The sequence below is a fragment of the Protopterus annectens genome, chromosome 16.part0 (assembly GCF_019279795.1).
Source record: "Protopterus annectens isolate FY-2018-M chromosome 16.part0, PAN1.0, whole genome shotgun sequence".
Classification (NCBI taxonomy): Eukaryota; Metazoa; Chordata; order Ceratodontiformes; family Protopteridae; genus Protopterus; species Protopterus annectens.
This window is the reverse complement of record NC_056750.1, coordinates 207,820,637-207,833,373: the sequence shown is the minus strand read 5'-3', so window position 1 is coordinate 207,833,373 and position 12,737 is coordinate 207,820,637. Positions and strand designations below refer to the sequence as shown.

The 12,737-nt window shown below is 41.7% G+C and overlaps 1 protein-coding gene across 1 annotated transcript in view; it reads right to left on the bottom strand.

Annotated features, from left to right (window-relative positions):
* The window catches only part of DCAF11 (DDB1 and CUL4 associated factor 11), a gene marked incomplete in the record, with an annotated part of 1,824,350 nt that overhangs the window by 50,582 nt on the left and 1,761,031 nt on the right, over window positions 1–12,737 (bottom strand).

Here is a 12,737-nt window from a genome sequence, read left to right as displayed (position 1 = left end):
ATGGAGGAGTGAATACCAATACCAATATCCACAAGTGGAACATCACAAAAGAAGACATTATCTGTTTGTCCTCCTCAACTCGACTGAATTATACAGGTGGCAAATAAGATCTGAGGTACTGAGGTGGAGTTTTGGGAATTATAGGTAGGGAAGGAGTCACAGCCTTGGAACTGAAGAGCTTCAGGGTCAGTGCCAAAGTCGGCTCCAGTCGAATCCGACAACCCATAGTTGAATCAAATGAAATTAGACAACAGTGGATCATACAGGCAAATTCCGATTCGTGGGAGTAAAAAAGACATCCATTATCCAGGCCTGTGTGCCAAAAGTCCTAGAGCTTAATTATTTAACTGTCTGTTGCAACTGAAGGCAAACACATCTACATGAGGATTTCCCCATAGATGGGAAAAATTCCTGGAAGTTGTCCCCCCCCCCCCCCCATATACAACATAAATTTGTGAGGGCCTATCCTTGTCCAGTACAGCTTATATGTTATAATGCTAAGCTCTCACTGAATGCATGTAGTTAGCAGGAACAGATTGTACCGAGATCTAGAATCTACACTAACCATAAGTATTCTGCAAAAGGCAACAGGATTTAATTTCCTCTTATTTGTTAATGTACATCTTCGCTGCAGTATAGTCTTGTGATTACCAGCTAAGGGCTTGGAGTCCTAGGATGGTTAAGAAACTAGAAAGTATTCATTAGAGACAGCTTTTTTGTTTTATTCCAACATTTATGTGGTTTACATTTGTCTAATTTGATTCACAGACCCTATACCTTCATCTTTAGGACACATGTTCCCTTGCAAACTCAGATGGTGGGTTTAAAGCAGTTTAAGGAACTACTGAAGTTTCCTCATGCAAAGCCTGGCCAAATACATCATGTGAAAGTAAAGGTCAAGAAAATTTGGATGTGTGCAGTAGACATCCTAAGATATTTTTAATAGCATGTGCAAGAGACTGCAAAATAAAGGAACTGCTGTGCAACCTGAAATGTCAGTTACCGGAGATAGGCATTTGTATATTGTCTTAGAGGTGTTAAAAGGGTAATGCAGAAGACAAAAAAAAAGGTGAACTAAACACAAAAGAAAGAAAGGTCTAGGACAGGAATCTAGGTTCTTTTGTTCACTGGCAGCAGAATCAACTTATAAACTGTATACTAAGCATATGTAGTATAGGAGGAAACAGGACAGTTTGAAAGGATGGATAAACGGAAGTTTTTGAAATTAATCTGTCACCAAGCAACTGAAGACAATTGGTAGCACAAAGGAAAAATAAGGCCTAGACTTTGGGCTATGTTATAGTAATGCCAGGGTGGTAAGGGGAAAAGAACATGAGGGAGCATTCGCTTCATGAAAAAATTACAGCTCTTGGGAGGACAGTTCTATCTTACTTAAACTCCCTGCCACACCATTCTTATTGCTTTGCTGAGGACACTTATCTTGAATAAAGACCTTCTCACTGGACACCCTTCTAAAACTGATGAAGAGACAAGACGAAAACTGATCAGGAGGCTGCTAAGAGACCTACAGGAACACTGAAGGAGCTGCAGTAATTTCTGGCAAGTACTGGTTGTGTACTACATGTGACAACAATCTCTCATATTCTCCATATGTCTGGACTATGGGGTAGGGTTTTTTCTTATACAGAAAAACATCCAGGCCCAGCTAAAATTTGCAAAACAATACATCAAGTCTCCCAAAAGCATGTGGGAAAATGTGTTATGGTCTGATGAGACCAAGTTTGAACTTTTGGCCACAATTCCAACAGGTACGTTTGGCGCAAAAACAATACTTCTCATCACCAAAAGAATACAATCCCCATGGTGAAGCATGGTGGTGGCAGTATCAGGCTTTGGGTTTGTTGTTCTTCAGTTGGAACTGGGGCTTTAGTCAAGGTGGAGGGAATTATGAACAGTTCCAAATTCCAGTCACTTTAACCTTCAGGCGTCTGCTAGAAAGCTGAAGATGAAGAGGAATTTCAGCTTTCAACATGACACTGACCCCAAGCATACATCCAAATCAACAAAAGAATGGCTTCACCAGAAGAAAAAAAGAAGTTATGTACTTACCACAACGTTCCGTGTTTGCTGTCCTCTCTCACCAGTCTTTCTTACTGAATGGGTTCGGAGTTGATGCTCAGCTCCAACTCGGCCAATACACTAGCTCAAATTCTCTGACTTGGCTCAGTACCCATCCTACAATGCATTGGAGTAACCCCCAGATCTTGTTTGTGGCTAGACATAAACGGAAGTATACTCCTATTTACATAACAAGAAAATATATATACATATATATATATATATATATATATATATATATATATATATATAATATGTAATATACACACACACATAATACATATAAGTGGCAAAACAAGCAATTTCAGAGGAACTCTGTCAGTACAAAGAAAGGAAAAACTCTCATCTGAGTCCTCCAGTAGCCTTGGCTAGGGGAAGGAGGGAGGGACGTAAGAAAGGAGGGCGAGAGAGGACAACGAATATGGAACATTATGGTAAGTACATAACTTCTTTATGTTATGTTGTCCCTCTCGCCTTCTTTCTTACTGAATGGGACAGTGTCCCTAGCACCATTTTCCTGGGTGGCTCCCTTTGAGCACTGTGGACCCAAAAGAAGCTCTGTCCCTGGAGGACAAATCTACCTTGTAATGAGTAATAAAGTATGGGGTCTGACCCATATAGCAGCTGCACAAATGCTGTCCATAGATAGTCTAGCATAGTAAGCACAGGATGTTGAGAGCTCTAGTTGAATGGCCTTTGATTTTGAAATTAGACTTCTATTGTTTGAAGTGTATATAAAAGTAATACAACTGGTAAACCAATTTGAAAGTGTAACTTTTGAGACTGGTTTGCCTCGCTTTGCTTGAGAAAAGGAAACAAATAGCTGGTCTGTTTTCCTGACTCTTTGGTTCTATGTAAATAAAATCTCAGTTGCCTATGTACATCCAACAGATGTAGTTTGTGTTCTGCCTTCAGATTGGATTGAGAGCAGACTTTTGGCACGAAAGACGGATTAGTCCTCAAGGATACTCTATCCTTATGAAAGTTGAGGTATGGTGGCTTAACTGATAAACCTTGCAACTCAGAGACTCTACGTGCAGATGTAATGGCCACTAACAAGATGGTCTTCCAGGAGAGAAACTTTAGATTGCATGAAGAAGCAGGCTCAAATGGGGGTAAAGTTAGATAAGTAAGAACGAAATTTAGGTCCCAAGGTGAAAGAGGTTCTTTAATGGGACGTCTCAACAAACAAGTTCCTTTTAAAAATGCTTTACACAGCCTGCGTGACATGAGATTAGGAGTGTATTCACTGATGTGGTAATTGGAAACTGGAGCTAATTGGACTTTAATTGTAGCTGCAGCAGAGCCTTGCTGAAAAAGTTCTGCTAGGAATTCTAAAATTGAATTAATAGAGGCATAGAAGGGATCTATGTCTCTTGCTCTTGCCCAGTGGGAGAATATCTTCCATTTGCTGGAATACAATTTTCTGGTGGAAGCCTTATAAGAAGAGACCAAAAATATGTTTGACTGCTGGAGTAAAATTTTGAAGCCTGACTATGTTTGGAAGTGTAGCAGCCAAGCGGTCAAATTGCGGGTCTGGAGAGGGTGAAGCACACCTCACATATGAGTCAGAAGGTCTGGGACTAGGTCCAGAGTCCATGGCTTCTCCTGAAGATGAGGCCAGAGGAAGGGCAACCAAATCTGATGAATCCAAAATGGAGCAATGAGAATTAGCCTGCTTCCCAAGACCTTGGCTTTCTGAATGACTTTGGGAATTACCGCAAAGGGAGGGGAAGGCATACAGTAGTCCCGAGGGCCAATCGTGGACAAGTGCATCTCTTGGTGTCTCCCCCACTGGGAGGATTAGGGCAAAGTAGCTGCTGCATTTGGTATTAAGGGGGGTTGCAAATAGGTTGCAGCAAGGCTGGACCCAAGTTTAGAAAATCTTGTCCACTATGCTCTTTTTCAAAGATCACTCGTAAGGCATTAAAATTGTCCTGCTGAGCTTGTTGGCCATCATGTCGGATTTCCACAGACTTCTTGAATGACTCCTGTGTTTAGCAACTCTTGGACTGCTATGGTTGCTTGTTCCTTACGACTGGATGGAACAACCGGGATTCTTCTGATCTGTTGAATGGGCTGGCAAAAATGGAATGGAATATCCTGTGGATATCAGACTTTGCACCCACTTGTCTCTTGTGATGCGTCATGCTTCAGAGTACAAAGTTAATCATCCCCCGACTGCCTCCAGGGAAGAGCAGGCAGGCATCCTTTCAGGAGCGCTGATGGGGTCGGCTGCGAGGGGAATCGCAGTCACCCTGGTTTTGCAAGCCCCCTCTGCCACGTGGGCGACTACCATTACTGCCTTCCCCTCTGCCCCTAGGGAAGGGTTCACCTCATGCATTTTGAAAAACTCCCTGGAATCCTTTGAACCACATCTTTCCACTCTTCTGGCCTTTAGGATAAGGACTTGACGGTACGGAAAAACATACTCCAACAGCAGAGAGAGTTTTCCCTTCCTGCTCGCATCTGGCGAGTGTGTCCTTGACTTTTGGTCCAAAAAGAGAGGAACCATCAAAAGGGGAGTTGGTAAAGGTAGACTTGAAGGGCTCTGCAAAGTTGCACAAGTGCATCTAGGAGCGCCTTCTCAGGGAAATGCTGGAATCCGCTGCCCTGCTTGCTCCATCTGAAGCATAGGATACTAGCCTCATGGAGGAGTTGACTATGGAATTTAAGGTGGATAGCTGGGTGGTCACTTTTTCTGAGACCCCCGCAGCTAATGTACCTTGCAGAGTATCTCCTTAGTCCTTCAGATCATCTCTTTGAAGTCTTGTAAAGTCTGTGAGGTAGTTCAGTGATCTAAGGGTGAAAGTTGCTGACAAGAAAACATGCTTCCCTTATCTGTCCATCATTCGAGAATCCTTATTCGGCGGATGGACAGATGAGGACATCTCCGAGAGTTCCTTTTTGGTGGCTGCTGCCACCACTACAGCATCTACAGGTACACCTTTTAAGAGAAATTCCTTATCCAAAGGAGCTGACAGGAACTTATTTGGCGTGCTGGGGGATTGGCTCCATAGTGTCTGGTGACTCCCACACCTTTCAACTAACCAAATCCATAAGCTCATCGAAAGGCAGAGAAACACAGGAGGCTGAAGGTTTTGATCGGAAAGCCTTCAGGTACACAGACTCCTCATCAGAAGGGTTGATGGGTTTCCAGCTGGCTCTCTGTTTTAGGATCTCTAGGATATCTGAGAAAGAGATATCTTCAGAGAATGACTGTGGAGACCCTTCTGCTTCCTCAAGGTCAGTGTCAGAAGTGATGGACTCATCAGGGGAGTCTACATGCTTCCTCTTGCATGTCCTCTTTCGAGGTGGATGCTCAGATGGGTAGTCTGCGGAGGTCTCGGAAGAGTGGGGATCACCTGATGGGGCTTCCTGCTGTCCTGAGTATAGCTGCAGGAGGGAACAGCACACTCCTCCTCACCTCGAAGACCGATCCCCCCCAGTTCCAAGGACACCTCTGGTTCCAAGGAAACACAGGAAATCCTCTGCCCCAAGGAGATCGGCTCCAAGGCCAATGTAGGAGCCGAGCTCACCCGTGCTGACGCACCGAGGGGCAGTCTCTGGTCCGACATTCCTCCCTCTCCCCCAGAGCTGACCGGAGAGCTACAGCTCCTAGACACTCTGGACAGCACAGAAAATGTCAGAACAGGCAATGGTTCCAAAGAGTCTTGAAGGGGTCCTGGAACTGAAGAATCTACCGCAAGAGGTATCTGACATTCCAGCTCCAAAGATCCAGCTTGGCTTGGAGGAGGAATAGAGGATACAGTCATCTTGGATGGCTCTGAGACTGGTTGGGTCAGAGCCGAGAACAATTTTGCCAGAGCCGGCAACTTCAAAAGCCTGCGCACCAACCTGTTCATGTCATCATCTGATAAGCTCCTAGAGGACCTGGATGAAAGAGTGGGGGATTGAGACCTTTGAAGAATAGGGGATCTCAAAGTCGGAGATACCAGTTCTAATTCAACTGACCTGCTCCAAGAAGTAGTCTCTATCAGTTCCAAAGTCTTTGGAACCGATGAGTTAGATTTGTCTGCACCGATTGTCTCCCTCGGTTCCAAAGGCAGTGGGAGCTGAGGAGAAAGATTTCTCAGTCAATTTAGGCAATTACTTTGCAGGCTCTGAATGAGCTGAGGAAGAGGATGAAGAGGAAGATCTCTTGGACTTGTCACTAGTAGATGGAGAAGATTGTAAAACTTCATCAAAAGAAGGCTTTATTAAACCTCGTAAAATCAGTTTGTTTTACCTCTCATGAAACACTCAAGAGCTGAAGGAGTGACAAAAACTGCAGGATTCCTGCAAGTGAATATCACCTAAGCAGTACAAGCACACACTGTGCCAATCAGTTATAGGCATTTTTTGGGAACACTGTTGGCATTTCTTGAACCCAAAGACTTTGGATTCTTTACCTCTGGACTCTTCAGACATGTTGAACTGCAACAAAATTATACCAAAATTAAGCTAAGATAAACACACAGCAAAAAAACTGTACAGGGAACTAACAGCTCTACTCTGTAAGTTAACCGGGTGCTAGGCCCTCTAACTTCAACAGACCTAGCCGAGCTGACGGGGAACAGACAACACAAACCCTCTAATAAAAAACGGGTTACTTTTAGCTCTCTAACTTAAACGAGCTAAAAGGGAAATACACAAATACCACAAGACTGACAGGGATAGGATACGCCTAGTGAGAAAAACGACAGCCAATAAGCAACAATACAACATGTGATACATGAATTATGCCAAAAACCTATAGAAAGGATAACTCTAACGATAAGAAATTTGCAAAAAAACAGCTATTAGTGATGTAATAAAAAAACACTTAGCCACGGCCAAGAAGAGGGCATCTGAACTCGTCAAGCGGCAAATGAGATCTGGGGGTTACTCCAATGCATTCTGGGATAGGTACGGAGCCATGAGTCAAGTCAGAGACTTTGAGCTAGTGTACTGGCAGAGTCTGAGCTGAGTATTGGCTCCAAACCCATTCAGTAAGAAAGAAGGTGAGAGGGACAACATAACATTTAAAGTTTTGGAATGGCCCAGCCAGAGCTCAGACCTAAATCCAATAGAAAATCTGTGAGGTGACCTGAAGAGGGCTGTGCACAAGAGATGTCTTTGTAATCTGACAGATTTGGAGTGCTTTTACAAGGAAGAGTGGGCAAATATTGCCAAGTCAAGATGTGCCATGCTAATAGACACCTACCCAAGAAGACTGAATGCTGTAATTAAATAAAAAGGTACTTCAACAAGTATTAGTTTCAGGGTGTGCACACTTACGCAACCAGCTTATTGTATGTTTTTTATTTTTTATATTTTTCCCCTAACAGATTTGTTTTGCAATTGAATTGTACAGGTTATAGGTCACATTAAAGGCGGGAACATGTTTGTAATGATTTATTGTGGTCTCATTTTTTTAAATCACAAAAACCTAGCATTTTAACAGGGGTGTGTACACTTTTTATATCCATTGTATATATGTGTGTGTGCATATATGTATATATATATATATATATATATATATATATATATATATATATATTTAGGTTTACTATCATTTTGTAGAGTTCACTGTAGGAGAAATATCATTTCTACGAAACGTAAAAATGAAATTCACTACAGTGAATGATAAAAATCTTGAACTTGGAAGTGGTGAATGTTCGAATTTGACATAATCCGAACATTCACCACACTTCTGGGAACAGCACCACCCATACCTCATGCCACTTAGATATGCAAACTCCGGGATCACACTATAGTGAGGGAAAGGGTACAATTCCCGATCCCCGCTATAGTGCGATCTACATCCAAATGTAGAAATTCACAACAGGGAATGCTGTATTGCATTTGCTGTTGTAAATTTCTACATTTTGGCATTCGTTTTTCTGATTCTACCAAATGGTAGTTTGGCACTAATGTAAATCGCACGAAGTGCGATCAGCAAAACGATAGCAAACCTAAGTACATACACACACTCATATATGGGTCTACTTCATATGATCGAAAGCTCATATGATCGACCCTCATTTCACTGACACCAAAACACCTAAAGCTCAAAACACGGAAAACTTATTTGATCGAAACTCATAACATCGACACATGAAATTCAAAGCATTATGCCCTTTCCCCACTGTAGCACGACCCTGGAGTTAGAATAAATAGATGGGGGGGTGTGGGGGGCACAGCCTCGGACATTGGGGGGGTGGGGGGCAGAGCCCCCCACATTATTTAGATAATTGTCATTTCTGTTATAACTATCCACGTGTATGTTTAAAATTTATGTATGTGGGGGTTTCTTCCCCACACCCCCTATCTATTTATTCTAACTCTAAGGTCGCGCTACAGTGGGGAAAGGGCATGATGCTCTGAATTTCATGTGTTGATGTTATGAGTTTCGATCAAATGAGTTTTCGGTGTTTTGAGCTTTAGGTGTTTTGGTCTCTCTGAAAAGTTTGTCGATCATATGAGCTTTCGAACATAAAAAGTAGACCCATATATACATATATATATATATATATATATATATATATATATATATATATATATAGATATAGATATATATGCATATACATATATAAACACACACATGCTTCCACTATGAGTGGACAAAAGTGAATTCACAGTGTACTGGAATCCCCAAACTGCATTCACCAAAAACATCTTGCAAAAAAAATTAAGTGTTTTTGCATGGAAGCAAACCCTGCTGCACTCCCAATGTGGTGGGAGGGACAAGTCTCCCACACCCCACAAATATATATATATATATATATATATATAAAAGTCTGAGGTTGCATTTACTTGAAGGGAGAAATTCCTCCACAAAAGGAATCATTTCCGACACAATTTACCAACAGTGATTTACTATGGAGGGAACATTGATCGTTGAAGAGTTGAAGGTCGAGTAAAGCTCAAAAGTGTATGCAGATGGAGATTTTGAATGCTAGGGGGGATGGGGGATGCCTTGCCCTGTGTGAAGGAGCTTTTGATAACGGACAATGGCCAGAGGCATGAGAAGGGAGAACCAATGTTGTCTGGGCCAAAGGGGAAGTCATCACAGTTGAGTTTTGAAAACTTTTATTAGAGCCATCATTTCTTTGAGATTTATTTGCTTGTGTCTGAAATGAGACTCCCACATCTCTTGGACCTTGAAATCTTGAGATATTGTTCCCAGGCAAAGTCTGGCACATCTATGGTACCCAACTGAGCACAAGTTAGGAAGTACCAGGAAGACTAAGACAACTGGCCTGTCAGTCAATTTCATTTTTCTTTGGATAAAAATGAGAAAAGAACTAGAAAGGTTAGACAATGCATATGCTGGACCCACATGGATATGAAAAATCACAGAATCTTCCTCATGTGTAGTCTTGAAAAGGGAACCATGAGAATGAATGAGGCCATAAAACTCCGAATTAGCAGACATTGTCTTGTTAAGGACATGTTTTGATGGGACAAATTCAGAAAGTGGTGATGGAAAGAAAGCATTTTTTTCTGGAGAAGAAAGCCTGCCATCAAAAATGAATCCAGAATACAACCTAGGAAGACTATTATGTAGGCATCTGTAGAGGAATATGCAAGTTAAGATCGAAGCCCAGGTTGGAGAACAGATGCATGGTAAATTATAGAGATGCTAGAGTGTCTTGGTCGGAGGATGATGAAATCAGGCAATTGTCCAAGTATGGGTAAATTTGAATGGTCTGAGGTCTGCAGAAGGCTATGACTGGGGAAAGGCACTTGATGAAGGCTCTTGGGGTGTTGGAGAGACCAAAGGGTAAAGATGTAAACTGGAAGTGCAATCCCAAGAAAATCAATCTTAAGAAATACCTGTGGCTTTTGTGAACTGGAATGTGCATAGACATCATGGAGCTCTGCAGTTACCAGAGAAGCCCTGGAATACAGTAGAGATAAAAGGGTTTGTAAATTCAGCATTATAGTTTTTTTAATGCTGAAGGAAAGTTTTTAGTTTTGAAAGGTATAAAACAGACCTCCAAAGTGCCTTCTTTTCTGGATGCCAGAAACAGTCTTGAGTAAAAGCCTTTCTGTTGTTGTGAAGAGACAAATGGCTCTATTAGTCCCAGCGATAACAGATCCAGAATAATTTGAGGAGAATAAACAAATTTCTTTGGAGAAAGAGAGATCCTGGCTTTCTCTAATGAAGTTTGCAAACATGCTGAATTATTTTTTGAACCCAAAAATCTGATTTTTTTTTGCTTTGTCTTCCCTGGTATTTATACTACTAGGGATAATTTGTCCATGGTATCAGGGAACTTCCCCTAATTTATTTATTTATTTCCAGTTTGATTACCGGGGAAGTCCACTGGGTCAGAGTGACCCGTTTTCAGTGGAGGCCCAGGGAGAAAAGCTCCAAGATACATAATACAGATAAGGTACAGAAATACCCGGATGTCAGTCTTACATAATATGGAAACAGTAAGTACCTTGAAAATATGCATAATAAGCAGAAAAGCACTGAGTGTGGACTACTTACATTTTCTTTAGTGTGCACACTCAGATATTAGGTGTGAAGATATTTTATATACATACTTTTAAGTAAAATGAGGATACACTATACATACACAATTTCAGAAAAGAAATTAGTAATGGAAAGCTACATACACTATTTACAATGTTGAACCATAAGAAATAAGCAGCTAATAGAGAAAGGAGAACAAAGAAAATGCTCGGAGAGTTATTGAGGTTATCGATAGCTATTGTTACTGTATTGATAGCTAATGGAGAAGGGAGAGCTTAGAAAATGCTCGTGGGAGCATAGCAGAAGGAGAGTTATTGAGGTCTTAGGACCCTGAGGGGGAAACCCCCTAGGAGCATAGCTGAAGGAGAGATGTTGAGGGCTTAGGAACCAGAGTGGGAAAAACTCCCAGGGGAATGGACTAAGGAAGATTAGGTTGGATTGTGGCAATTGCATTTCCATTTTGTGGCCATGTGTTTGGTAAGCTGAGTTTTGAAGTTTTCCAAGTTTGGGATGGTTCTTAGAGAGGGAGGAAGGGAATTCCATTTTTTGCCTAGAGAGACAGCAAGGAGAAGTTGGCCTGCTGTACTTTTGGGTTTGAGGATAGCAATTAGGTTTTGATGCTCGGATCTGAGAGTTCTATTGGGGTGTAATGGGGAAGGATATTAGTTAGCGCTGGACACTTAGTTGGGTGATATACAAGTCTGTGTGCAGTGGTGATCTGGAGGAAGTCTAAGTAGTTTGGGAGTTCAAGCCACTTTAGGGATCTTAGGATAAGGCAGTGATGGGTAGAAGGTTTAGATTTGGTAGCAAATTTTGAGATTTTATTATAGCAGTTTTCTAGTTTGGAGAAAATAGAGGAGGATAGGTTAGTTAGCAGGGGGGGCTCCATATAATAAGGAAGGCAGTAGATAAGTGGTGGCTAGTGTATTCCTAGTAGTATAAGAGTGGAAGCGATTGTTCCTATATAGCATACCTAGCTTTTGGTGGGTTTTCTTAATATTTTGTTGAATATGGATATCGAACTTGAGATTTTCGTCAATAGTAATACCAAGTAGTTTAGCAGAAGGAACCACTTCTATAGTTGAATTAGTTTGACTTAGCACTTTGAAGGCATTTTTGTTGTAGGAGAATTACTTTGTGGGAAGGAAAAGTAGAATTTTTATTTGTTTGCATTGAGAGAGAGGTGGTTTTGGCACGTCCAATTTTCGGTGGTTGAGAAGGCAGTTTGTGTTTTAGACAGCAATTCTGAGAGGTTAGAGGTAGAGCAGACTAAGGTAGAATCATCTGCATATTGAATAATCTTGGAATCAGGAATGGCAGCATGAAAGTTGTTTATGAAGATATTGAAAAGCATGGGCCCTAGGATAGATCCCTGTGGTACACCAGTTGGGGTAGATAAGGAAGAGGTAGAGTACTTCCATTTGACTGCCTGAGTTCTGATAGGTAACTGGAGAACCAGGATATAGTGTTTGGGGAGAGATGGAGCTTTGAGAGGTGATAAAGAAGGTGTTTGTGTGAAACAGTGTCGAATGCTTTGGAAAGAACGAGCAGAACAGTAGAGACTAGATGTTCAGAGTCTTGGGCTAGATTGACTGTTTCTAAGAGAGTAGAGCAGTTATAGTACTATGATCTGGGCGGAAACCATGTTGTGTAGGTGTAAGAAGATTGTTTTGGGCCAGGTAAGGCATAAGTTGAAGGTGAATGCACTTTTCAAGGATTTTAGAGATTGGAGAGAGCAGAGCGATAGGGCAGAAATTAAGAGATGCTGGTGTTTTTGCCTCTTTTATGAAGGGGAAGAATATAGGCCCAGCGCCAGAGTTTGGGGATGTAAGATTACTCAATAGATCTGTTGATTAAAATACTGATTGGGAGAGCTAAGGCATCAGCAGCAGATTTTAGGAAGGCAGAGGGAATGTTGTCAGGAGCATTAGAGTATGGTTTAACTTTGGATAGAAGTCTTTTTATGGAGTTAGTCGAGGCAGGCTTGAAGTCGAACAAGGGGGGAGAGTTATTAGTGGGGTTGGATGAGGAAGAGAGAGGGGCTGGAGGGTTAATGTTGGGGAAGGTCCTGGTCAGGTCAGAAATAGTTTCTAAGAAGAATGAGTTAAAATCAGAGGCTAGATCAAGATCCGATTTGCTTGGTTTAGGACAAGGATTATTTTTGGATCCTGGATTAAGCAGCGAGTTT